Source organism: Anser cygnoides, chromosome 1 (genome assembly GCF_040182565.1).
Source record: "Anser cygnoides isolate HZ-2024a breed goose chromosome 1, Taihu_goose_T2T_genome, whole genome shotgun sequence".
NCBI classification, from domain to species: Eukaryota; Metazoa; Chordata; class Aves; order Anseriformes; family Anatidae; genus Anser; species Anser cygnoides.
In genome coordinates, this window is record NC_089873.1 from 49,494,266 (window position 1) to 49,503,910 (window position 9,645).

Genomic DNA, 9,645 nt, shown 5'->3' on the forward strand with positions numbered 1-9,645 from the left:
GTGAATGGAAATGCTTCCAGTGAAGTTCTGCAGGGACCAGTACTATAAAAATGCTATTAAGAATTTTCATTACTGTTTTGAAAATACTTATAAAATCTCTGCTCTTAAAATGCCTATATGCCACAGTTTGGAGGAACATAAAACAAGGACAATAAAGTGCTGATTGTGAACAACCTATGTTGCTCAATAAACAGTACATATATGTTGTATTTGAGCTTACTGAAATATATTCAAAGTCACTCACTTAGGAATAAGAAATATAGGTCCTCTATCCATGCAATGGGAGACTGTCCTGGAAGTCAGTGGCTGGAATGAATTTGCAGCTCATCAGAAGAGCAGCTGACAGCACAATGTTATAGCAGAAAGGGCCAGTGAGACTCCTGGGTGTATAAAAATCAGGGGGAGGAAAGGTGTGATTTTACTTTGAAACATAGCATCACTGATGCCAGGAACATTCTTAAGAATCATAGAATGGTTTGAGTTGGAAGGGACCTTAAAGACCACCCAGTTCCAACCCCCCTGCCGTGGTCAGGGATGCCACCCACTAGACCAGATTGCCCAGGGCCTCGTCCAACCTACCCTTGACCACTTCCAGGGATGGGGCAGCCACAACTTCTCTGGGCAACATGTTCCAGTGCCTCACCACCCTCTGAGAGAAGAATTTCCTCCTAACATCTAATCTAAATCTCCCCTCTTTTATCTTAAAACCATTCCCCCTTGTCCTATCACTGTCTGCCCATGTAAAATGTCACTCTCCATCTTTTTCTATAAGCCCCCTTTAAGTATTGAAAGGCTGCAATGAGATCACCCTGGAGCCTTCTATTTAGGCTGAACAGCCCCACCTTTCTCAGCTTTTCTTCTTAGGAGAAATGCTCCAGTCCTCCAATAATCTTTGTGGACCTTCTCTTGACTGACTCTAACAGAAATACATCCTTCGTGTGCTGGGGGCCCCAGACCTGGACACGGTACTCCAGATGGCGCCTCACAAGGGCAGAGCAGAGGGGAACAATCACCTCTCTCAGCCTGCTGGCCGCTCCTCTGTTGATGCAGTTGGCCTTCTGGGCTGCAAGCACGCACTGTTGGCTCACGTTGAGCTTTTTGTTCACTAGATCCCCGAAGTCCTTTTCTGTAGGGCTGCTCTCCTCTCCCAGTCTGTGTTCATGCCTGGGATTGCCCTCACCCGCATGCAGCACCTTGCACTTAGAATGATTGAATCACTCAGGTTGGAAAAGACCTCTAAGAACGTGTAGTCCAACCTTCAACCTAGTACTAAAGTCCACCACTAAACCATGCTACTAAGTTCTGAATCTACACGTTTCTTGAAGACCTCTGGGGAAGGTGACTCAACCACTTCCCTGAGCAGCCTATTCCAATGCTGCACAACCCTTTCAGTAAAGAAATTTCTAATATCCAACCTAAACCTCTGCTGGCACATCTTGGGTTTATTTCCCCTCGTCTTATCACTTGGTGCTTGGGAGAAGAGACCAATCCCCGCCTTGCTATAGCCTCCTTTAAGGTAATTCTAGAATGGTCTTGTTGAACGTCATTAGGTTCACATGGGTCCACTTATCTAGCTTGTCTAAATCCCTTTGGATGGCATCCCTTCCTTCTGTTGTATCGACTGTACCACTCAGCTTGGTGTCATTAGCAAAATTGCTGAGGGTGTACTGGATCCCACTGTCTATGTCACTGATAAAGATATTAAACAGCTCCAGTCTTAAGATGGACTCCTGAGGGACACCACTTGTCATCAGCCTCCACCAGGACATAGAGCACTTAACTACAACTCTCTGAATGTTGCCATCCAGGCAATACCTATCTACTGAATTCCACCGTTCAAATCCATATCTCTCCAGTCTGGACATCAGGATGTCATGTGGAACCATGTAAAAAGCCTCATAGAAGTCCAGGTAGATGACATCGGTCAGTCTTCCCTTGTCAACAGATGCAGTCACTCCATCATAGAAGGCCACAAGATAGGTCAGGCATAATTTGCCCTTGGTGAAGCCATGCTGGCTGTCTTGGATCACCTCCTTGTTTTGCGTGTGCCTTGACAACTACATCAGCCAGTTCTCTCAGGACACTGGAATGCATGTCATCAGGCCCCATAGAGTTGTTCCTGTTCAGTTTCATTGGGTGGTCTCGAACCTGCTCTTTGCTTACAGGGGGAGGGACTTTGCTCTCCCAGCCCTCACCTAGAGGTTCAGGGAAATGAGAAACCTGGGAAGCCTGACTGCCAGTAAAGACTGAGGCAAAGAAGTTGTTGAGTACCTCAGCCTTCTCTGTCTGTTACCAGTTCTCCCTTCTTGTTTTTCAGAGGGGGAACACTCTCCTTGGCCTTTCTTTTCTGGCCAATGTACCTCTAGAATCCTTTCTTTTTATTTTTTTGCATCTCTTGCCAAGCTCAGTTCCATCCATACCTTGGCTTTCCTGATCCCACCCTTGCACATCCAGACTGCATCCCTGTACTCTTCCCAGGCCACGTGTCCCTGCTTCCACTGCCTGTGCATTTACTTCTTGTGCCTCAGTTTGACCAGCAGGTCCTTGCTTAGCAATGATGGTTTTCTGCCTTCTCTGCTTGATTTCCTCCACATGGGGTTGGAGAGCTCTTACTAAAGAGAAATGCTAAACTTCTCTTAAAGATTAAAGAGTTAAGAGTTCTCTTACACTTAAAGAGTTGCCAGCTCTGATCAGTTCCTTTGTCCCTAAAGACAGTGTCCCATATTGATGCCAATGTCAGAGTAAGGATTTCAGAAACTGGGGAGAGGGCAGAGCAGTGACACATCTTCAGGCTTGAAAGTGTTCCTGGGATTTAGACCTTAGCTCTCTATCTTGGTTAGCTTATCAAAAAGACAGGACTGAGGATCCGTCTTACAGCCTGCAAGAGGTTATTCAACATGTAATACTGAGTGACCAAGAATGCTAGAGCCCTATGGAGAGGCAGATAATGAAAAGCAAAGTCTTAGAAATGCCTGGATCCTGGCATTTTTTTGGATTGGAAATAGATCATATGTTTTTCACAAAGAAGGTTTCATCCTTCTAGCAGCCCACCAACAGAACCAAGGGCCCCATTTCCTGATTGCAAATCAAGACCATGTGCCTTTCTGGAAGATATATTAAAGTTAAATATAAGTTAGTAGGTTCAATATTAGAAAAACTGGATGAAATGTGGAAGCTTGTGATATGTGAAAGGTTTAAAAAATAGAACAGTTAATAAAATATTAGATTATTAGACTTTTTATTTGTCTTTAAATTCTGAGTTTGCAAATATGTAAACTTCCACATTTTGAGAATTTTCTCAGTTTTGCTTGCATTCCCTGAGCTGTACCATGCTGTCTTGGCAGTCATTCTTTATATATTAGCCTAAGGTCCACTAAAGATGTGAAGATATTTTTGCATCTACTTCCTAAGCTGTGCCTGTTGCAGCTGTTCTGATAAACAAGATCTTAAATAGGGTATAAGAGTATTTAGGGATCATCCTTTTCTTAGAGTAGAAGAACTCTCCTTCCATTAACATCAATGATGCATACACTTTTAGAGAGACACTTCCTATCTCTTCAAGAATCAGAGTTGTTTTTAACTCTTATTCTCTAACAAATTACAGGGTTGTTTTCTACCTATAAACTGTTCCTTTTAAAATACTTTATGTTACTCCACTTTTATGAGTGGAGTCAACCCTCTATTACTATGGAAGTGTCTGGGCAGACATAAAGTAACATACTGGTGGCAAGAAGTACAGTGAAAATTAAGTCTTTTATATGTTCACCTGAGCTGGTATAGAAAGCCTGGAGGAGAAGGAGAGGCACCCAAGGAATCTGAAAGGCAATGGTGTTTTTCTGCTTATTCGATGCTTTCAAAATTGTTACCTTTCACACAGAACACTTTCACTGCTTTGATGCCTGTATTTTGATTGTATTATGATTTTGAGCTCATAGTTTAGTGAACAGAAAATAAGGTAAATACAAATGGGAAACAAAAACATGCCCAGAGTTTATATAGGAAACATGACTGAATGTCTGCAAGTGACAGTTGTTTCAGTGCATGTTTCAATATTTATTAGACTCCCAAATACACCTCTCAAGTGCAAAGCATCAGTTGCCACTTCACAGTAGCAAATTAGTTACCTGCATGAGATTCCTTGTTGATTTGGCCCTCTCTGTGCTTGGTAAAATATTTCAGCATGGACTATAGTATCGAAAAACAGATTCCTGATTGGTCTGGCCTTTTATTTTCATAAATGTATTAGTGACTAGAAATGACAACTGAGATTGGGTTCTAGATTCTAGGAAGAAAGGGTCCCCCAGGTAAGGGCTGTACAAGCTCAATAGGCGTGGTTGCAAAGATACAGCATTTTGTATGTTTTCCGAAATACGTGTGATGTATCATAGGGCATGGGAGAGGAACACAGGTAATCCAGCTGTCTTAACTGTGATGAGTACTTCTAATTACAGCAGTTACAAAACTCATAGCTGGTGGATTTACCTTGATTTCTTTTTCCTTAAATGTAAATTTTAAACAAGGAAGACTAAATGAAAGAGGAGCTTTTTTCTTCTGCCTGTACTGGCCATATTTTCATGCTTTGTCAGTCTCTACTGAGCAAATTCAAGCTCCTGTAACCTGGTCAGTTTTGTGAATGAGTCATACCTGTGAAAGTGATCCCAGGGTTCAGCCCAGCAGTTGTTGCATTAACAAGCATATGAGGGTTCTCTCAGCATTTTATTGTTGTTATGGGGAAGCAGATGATTTTGGAAGCTTACAGATGCTGGTGGGTTTAATGCCAACATTTCCTTTAGGCCTTTTGGTGGCCCAGAAATCACCTTTTTTCTTTGCCAGAAATATAATGTTCTATATATTTTTTCTTAATTAAAAGATCCATAGAAATCTGAATATGTTTTTGTGAAAGAGGCTATTTCAAGTAATTCCTACACTGAACAGATTTGAAGTAAATGCACTGGACATCCTCTCCTGTGTATACCTTTGATATAACTTGTTCTTCTTTATCCATGTTGGGGCATGTTGGTGGTGTCCTGCAGCTGCAATAGTGGAAGATAACTAACGTAGCCATTTAAAATGGGCTTAAATTGCAGTAGTGAAAGATTTTAGCATTGTTGATTAGAGGCACTTTAGTGACCTGAAAGCTTGTGCACTGCCACCTCTGTGGTGGCTTTGTACTCTTAGTAGACAAGGTACTATGTCTTTTTGTGGCTTTTCCCACAGAAATGTGCCTTGGGAGCAGCCCTAGTGAGCAGTGCCACAAATGTTACATCAGATTTGCATAATCAGACAGCCCAGGTTTATTAGAAAGATCTTTCTAATGGCTTTAAACTAAGAAAAGGTAGATTTTGACTAGAGATTAGGAAGAAATTCTTCACCACAGAGGTGGTGGGGCACTAGAACAGGTTGCCCAGAGAATTGTGGATGCCCTAGCCCTGGAGGCGTTCAAGACCAGGCTGGATGGAGCTTTGAGCAACCTGGTCTGGTGGGAAGTGTCCCTGCTCATGGAAGGGGGGTTTGAATTAGATGATCTTTAAGGTCCCTTCCAACCCAAAGCATTCCATGATTCTGATTCCATGGGCAGTTTCATAGTTTAGTACTCCTTTTTAGTAGCAATAAGGAATCACTCAGAGAAGTGTGAATGCCAGAGAGAGCAACCTGCATTGTATGTCCTTCTCCTGAATTAGATACACTTTAGATGTGAATTTGCTGGTTTATCATTGTTACATAGGTGTTATATCATCACAAATCACCTAAAGAATTATTTTTACAGAACTGTTACTTTTAGAGGTCAAACCACACGATTGATAAGTGTTCAAATTGCCCCAAAATGAAATCTACTAAAATATCTGCTGCTTCTCAAAATCTTCAACAGTTTCCAAATGAAAATATTATAAAATCTGAAACCTACATGGATTGCTAAGCAAATGTTAAAAGCAAAGTTTTATATGTCATATAAAACTCTGATTTTTTTAAACTTTTATTAAAAAAAAAAAAAACTTTTATAAAACTGCCATATGTGTTCATTCAATTTAATCTAACTCTGCAGAGGATTTGGTATCTCTAAAAGAGATACTTTTTTTTTTTTTTTTCTGCAAACAAAGAAAATAAACTCTACAACAAACAAAAACTCAGTTGTAATTACACCCTTGTTCTCATGATTTTCCATAACTCCATAAAGACAATGAAAAACTCCTTCTTCACGTACTTTGTAGTTCTTATGACCTGAGGATCAATTCAATAAAGCTTATGATAGTATCATTGCTGACTTTCAGAGAGACTTTATTTTCATTCCACAAAGTGTAGCCTTAAGAGCTAATGGGAAATTTCACTCATAAGTATGTGATTTGTTTCTATCTGTAGTAAAAGAGGAATCTTAAGGTTAATACACCAGCATGCCCTGTACAATGGTAAATAAAGACACTGCCTGTTATCCTGTATCTGGACATGTTGTCATGAACTTCAAAGCAAGGTCGAAACCTTAGCTTCAAGCTTTCATGCCCTTCCATTTGCCTTGTTCAAATCCTAAATATACGCTTTGGTATCCTTCAAATGGTGTCATGACACTCATTATATACCATCAAGGGCCAGGTTTAAGAAGCAAACTAGGACTCAGGACCACACGCAGTATAACCATTGCTTAAACTGGCACGGGAGGAAATAACAGAAACCCAGAGTGTTGGCAAACTTTTCCTGCTTTGCTTCATGTCTGTTCCTGGTACCAGGTGGCCAGAGCATCACTGATCAACTGTTCCCAATTGGAAAGAGGACAAAGGAAAATAACATGATGGTTAGGGAAGGCTCTGATGAGTGCCAGGCTCTCTCGGCCACAGCTCAGGTTCTGCTCTCAGCTGAAACCCAATGCAAATACAACCTCCCCAAGCAAGCTCTGACACAGCACAGGCTGCCAGGGGTATCTTGCAGGTAACATTGCTGATTCCTTCTACTATTTTAAATTCATGAGCTTATAGTTAATCTATAGGTACTGCTGCTCCACATATATTATTCAGCTTTCTGTTGAATTTTAGAAATGCTAGTGCACGCAGTTGGATGTTCTGAAAAATACGTTGACAATAAGGCATACGACGCGCAGTGGTAAATAGAGATAATCTCTTAACAAGGCTCTGGTTTTGTAGCAGTATGTAAAAGATATGAGGAGTAAAAATGCACCATGTTGGGATAGTTAGGTTCCCTTAGAAGAGGGTGTATGTGTGTGTGCAGCGGTCAGATAGCTATCCTGCAAAACACTCTGCAAAAGGCGGTGCTGGTATCTAACTGACAGATCAGCAGCAATGCTTCCTGCTAAGGGTGCATCATCCTGTATTCTAGTACCAGACGAGGGTTTATGGCTTTTGTGTTTGCTTTGTTCATTATCTGGGGTTTTCTTTTTTGGGGAAATTGACCTCTCATTCTGATGCGTTGAATAAATCAAGATCACCTGGCATTAACACTTGGAAGAATATTTGAAAAACACCATTTCAGAAATTCTGTCCTCCTGACTCTGAAGCAGCGGGCCACACACACCAGATACACATACACCAGAACAGTTATCGCCTTGTGATCAGGCACTCTGTGGGCAGCAGAAGGCTCAAGCTCAAGCCCTTCTTCCATTAACCTGATGCCGTATGTCTGCCTTCTAAGTCTGCATGAAGACTGTTGGAGTATGAAGTATTCATTGGGAAATGTATATGAGGATTCAACTATGAAGCTGCTTTTCAGATCTCTTTTATGTAGTTTGATTCAAAATTTTATTCTGAACCTGAGAAGCCATTTCATTCTTAATGTTTTATCAAAAATAAGCCATTCCCATGAAAGTTTCCACTTCTGTTAATCACTTTTTTTTTTTTTTTTTTTCAGGGTTGAATGAATTTTCAGTTAGCACTTCTTCATGGAATTATTATGCCCTTTGCCATAGAGAGGTCTTTTTTGGCTATGGTCTCAGTCTGGTGTTAAGGGAGTTAATACATTCTTGCATGTATTATACCTGGACTCAGAAGGTTTGGGTCTAACTTCTGGGTTCATTTTCAAATTGCTGAGGGACTGAGGTTAGTTTACCTCCCTTGTCCTCTTTGAAAATGAGAATACCGGTACTGATCTCTTTCATTGTGTGCTTCAGGGTCCACAGATGGCGTATTTTATGTGTACATTTTATGTGTACATTTTATACATGTTCCAAGGCAACATTTTGTTTCAACAAGATCCAAAGAATGGGCTTTTCTAAACATTTAATTTTATTGTCACTCTTGAATAATTGAACCATTTGGAAGAGGCACATTATATTTTCTTCTTGCTGGGAATGAGAACTCAATCCATAGTACTACATCCTCTATGGGTCATTTGCTTTTTGCTTGGAAAATGGCATAGTTTATCCCCAAACCAACCCTTTGTTACAGAGCAGGCATCTGGTTTGTGACAAGCCTGTTGACTGGGATCTATCATCTAGATTTATAAAAGACTTGCATGTCCATTCCGTGAATATGATCGGATTACTTTGGCTTCACTCGCAGTTTTGTTGTCGTTTTTGTTCGCCACTGTGAAGCACAGCTTCAGCCGTTGCGAACGAGGGGGGTCTGTCAGTTTGCATCAACTGATGAATTTGCCTAATGATTTCCCTCTCTGTACTCTTGCCTCTTGGAGTGGCACCTTATGGGTGGTGGTGACTTCAGAACAGTAGCCCCATGTTAATGCGCAAGGCTTTATGCAGGCCTGGAGCACTGAAAAATATTGTCACTCAACACTGTTCTTTCAATACCTAGTGATGGTTTACCTATTTATGTCTCTTTCTGAAATTGTGACCATGTCTATCTGTCTAATAAAGCAGCAAAAAGGTGGGTCTTTCATAACTTTACAAAAAGTTTTTCAATTAATCCGTGTTGAAGTAATATAATTTGGTTTACTGTAAACATTATTTTTTAATATTAACATCTAAATTGATGTTTTGTCTCTCATTTTTGCTGTTGTTTATGTGTTTATTCCCTCCAGGCACAGGTACTCTAGCTTTTAGATATGAATTAATCATTCTTTCTCTATCACCAAAAAAATCACGTTTATATGATATCCTGCAGCTCTCTGTTGTTTACATAGTATTAGCATGGGGAAATACTACTTTCAGTTTGATACATAAAGCCCTCCTTGTCTCTTGTGCTTTTGTCTGTAGGCTATTATGCATGTGACTAAAACCATGCATGACTTGAGCAAATGTTTGAATAGGGTTCTTGTGCAGTAGGATTGTATAAGCCATTAGGCATACTCTCTTTAACTTGGTGATGAAAACATTGTGGTACATTTGGTGGCACAAAGTGGAGTAAAATTCCCTTTGTGGAAGCAGAATAAACAGCACTCTGGTTTGGCTTTATTATTGTGCACATGGCTGTGCTGCAGACTTCTGGCAAAATTTTCAAAGACCAAGAATGAAAAGTGTTAAGGTTACTGGAGTTATGGAGTGAAAGCTGGACTGGAAAGAGATAAAAAATGTATTGCTTTTTTTCATTCTGAAATTTGAAATCAATATTAATCTTTGTGTGTGTGTGTCTGTGTCTGTGTCTTTAAAGCCCTGAAATCTGTTAATTGACATATGGGATTGTTGCTACCCATCTTTTCTATGTATAAAGTCTTTTGTAAGAGCATTGTTTTTCTTTTCTCTCTGTATGT